The sequence below is a fragment of the Sciurus vulgaris genome, assembly GCF_902686455.1.
Source record: "Sciurus vulgaris genome assembly, chromosome: 3".
NCBI classification, from domain to species: Eukaryota; Metazoa; Chordata; class Mammalia; order Rodentia; family Sciuridae; genus Sciurus; species Sciurus vulgaris.
The window spans coordinates 51,023,301-51,026,736 of NC_136463.1; the positions used below are offsets into that span (position 1 = coordinate 51,023,301).

At 40.1% G+C, this 3,436-nt stretch overlaps 1 pseudogene across 1 annotated transcript; it reads left to right on the plus strand.

Moving 5' to 3' along the window:
• Positions 1–1,489: 1,489 nt before the first annotated feature.
• LOC306655975 (aftiphilin-like) lies at positions 1,490–3,188 on the plus strand (annotated as a pseudogene). Its single transcript has one exon. The product of its transcript is annotated as an aftiphilin-like (transcript).
• Positions 3,189–3,436: the final 248 nt, after the last annotated feature.

Here is a 3,436-nt window from a genome sequence, read left to right on the forward strand (position 1 = left end):
CCCCCTCTATTAAACTTTTGCTTACTACTCTGTGTCCAGCCCTTTGCTCTTTCCCTTCAATGGTCATAGAGAGTGACAGGTTTGTCTTCTCAATAGGTGGAAAGAGAGAGAGCATCTATGGTTGGCCAAGCTACCTTTGCTGGATATAAGCATTTAAAAAACAGAAAAGGAGTGGGCAGGAATTTCTGTGGAAAGGGGCAGAAGGTAGTGAGATGGGGACCCCGCAGCGGCACCAAAACTACAGGTGGGTTGCTGTGGTGTTGCTGCCCAGACAGGCTGGGAGCAGCCTGCCTTCTGCTCTCACCAGCGCGGAACAGCTGGTCCTTCCTGGGGGAGTTGGTCCTCCAGCCTTCCTGAGTCCTGCCCATCCCAGCCACTGTGAACAAGCCAGGGGTAAATTAATTCTCCAAAAGCAACCGATAGTGGAGCCAGACATCATTCACAGGTAATCTTTATCCTCCCCACCACTAGACAGTGGAGCAGAGGATGAGGAGAGGATGAATTTGCAGAATTTGGTGGGTTTTCAGAAGTGAAACCTTCTAGCATAGGGTTTGTTGATTTTTATATCACTGATTATACTCATCCCAAGGATGAGTCTGTGCTTTGAATCTATTTTATACTAATTTGTGATTTCAGAAAACATAGGTAGCCTTACATTCATTAAATCCTTTAAAAATGGTAATGATAAGGACATCACAGTTGAACTTTCTACTCCTGGGAAAGGGCAGCCTGATATTTTACTTTCTACCAGGAAAGAAATTATTTCATCTAAAATCTTAGATACTCCCACTGATGGCATGGAAAGTCCAAGAAATTTAATGAATTAATAGAGCAGAGACAGAATGTTCAAACACTCAGAAGTTCTCTCCAGGAGATTTTAGAACTGATAAGAATATCCATCATCAAATCAAGCTGTTAGAGAGGCAAAATCCTCCTCCTCTGGAGATTCTGTTTCTCCAGGTTTGCAGGGCTGAAAACTAAATCCTCAGGGAAGAGATGATTTGGACAATATAGCTAATTCAAAGGAATAAAAGCCTCTTAGCACCCAGAACACTGGGTATAGTTTAGACTTTGCATGTAGTCCTGCTGAGGAATTTGCAGATTTTACCACATTTTCCAAAAAGAAAAGGATACAACTAGAAGAAACGATATGTGCAGATTAAATGATAATGATACACTAACCATTCGGGAAAGCAACAAAATGAGCAGTCAATGAACCGAATTCTGTAAAAGAAGTTTTTCCGAGTAGGAGTTTTGATCATAAAGGAGACATTGATGGAGAGGATCAGGTTTGTTTCCAAAATAAGCTTAGAGAATAACAGAGGTTTCAGTGCAGAAAAACAAGGACTTCCAACACTGCTACAGGATGAATTTTTAAATTCAAGTATTCCATCAAATGCTTGGAGTTTGGTAGACTCAGCTAATTATCAGAAGCTTTTAGGAAAGAGGAATGTAAAACTGATGGAAATCTTGATTTATTACTTCAAAATGTGCTGACCTGTGCATGGATTCTTTTAAAACTTGTGATGCTAATGAAGAAGTTGTTTCTTCCAAAGAAGAAAGTAGTAGAAAGTTGACTAATTCCCAAAGCCCAAACATGGATCCTATAGAAGAAAATGTTTTGGATGACTCTGTAAGTGTAAAAAATGATGATAGTAGGAATGATATCGTTACTTGCACCAATACCAACGAGGATGACTTTGGGGACACCACTCCTCTTCTGGTTATTGGTACTCAAGATTCAATGAGCAATATCACTTTTGAAGAGTCCTCAGAACACTTTCCACACTTTAGAGTACCAATTGATGTGTTTGGAGAGTTTGGAGATACAAATGCTACTTCTTGCCAAGTGGAAATGAGTCAGACCTAAAACAGACTTCCGATGGTTTCTCAGAGGAACATCAGTTGGCAAGAAAGTCTAGTGGAACAGGCACTGAACCCATTTCCAAACCAAAATAATGGGCAAGATAGGGAGTTTGGAGATTTTTATTCAGTGCCCAATGTTCAAGAAGATAGCAGTGCTTTTCAAGATTGATGACTTTGCCAACTTCAGTTCAGCTGCTCCTAGCAAAGTCACAGTTTGGAATGATTTGGGATGAACAAAAAGATAGTTGTTCTTGGACTGCTTTTGGAGATCAATTGGCTACTGAAGCTCATCATTGAAAGGAAGTCTGGCAGTCACATTGGACAGATGAAAATATCAATACTCTGGGAACCCTCCAGATGAACAACATCCCTCTAGCAACTTCCAAAGGAGCAGTTGTTAGTGGCCATTTCCAGGAATCAGTCATTTCCATTCAGACAGCTTTACTTAACCACCTGGAGTGAATTTTTAAAGCATGTTTTCCTTTCATATTTGTCCCTAATACTGAAAAGGAAGTTACTATCCTGAAGCACTTGCTGGAAACAAGTACCTTTCCAATAAAAACAAGAGAGGTCTTAGCTGGAAGTGAGAACTGCTGGATGTGTGGACCAAACCACAGGATATCCATGATACATGTGACTTGAGATATCAGTGGGGCAGTTCCCATAGCAACAAGAAGCTTTTGTGCTCCTTGGGAAGAGACGCCCTGACCATTCTCTTTATTGGGCAATCAGAAGCAGCCTGTTAAACTGCCAATGAATACAGCAGGATTAGTTATACTAGAACCCACCAAGAAACCATTGAAACCCCTCTCTGCTGCAGGAAAAAATAATGATTTTCATAAGTCAAAAGTACCATGACACTACAGATGAACACACACATTCTGATCAATTCCAGGTCTCTACCTGACCCAGTTGGAGTGGAGAAGCAGAGGCCTTTAGATGGGGTAGATCCAAAGTTATATGAGTTGACAACTTTTAAGCTGGAAATCTCCACCTCAGCTTCAAAGCGACTGATGGATTTGCCAGACTTATATCCACAGTACAGAAGATAAGCACATTTACCAGGAAACTGAAAAGAGCTGATCACTTGAGTGAGGAAGCTGTCGGGGTGGTCACCAGCCTTCCTGACTTAACACTTGGGCATGCAGAGGTATTGATGTTTCCAATCACAGGAACATCTGCTACAAGCTCCCAACAACAACATAACGACGTAAAATGGACAATCTCTATTCTTTATCCTCTCTTCTATCCCTTCCCTACATCAAAAGCAGACCTGCTCTCATTAATTAAAAATATGTAAGCTCAGATGATTTGTTAGTAAGCTGTACTACCAAGGTATATGTAGCAATGCATATTTATTTATATACCAAAGTCCTAAATTTATATTAGAAAAAATATAAATAATCAGGGGCAAACATTTGTGTTGCTGGGGTGTATACATTTATGTCTTTGTGAAATAATGCTGGTTGTGTCCTTCTTACAACACATTTGAAATAAAAAAAAAAAAGTTAAGGACTTAAATCTCCATTATCTGTGAAATCCCCTCTAGTTTTCTCATATAGCATTGAAT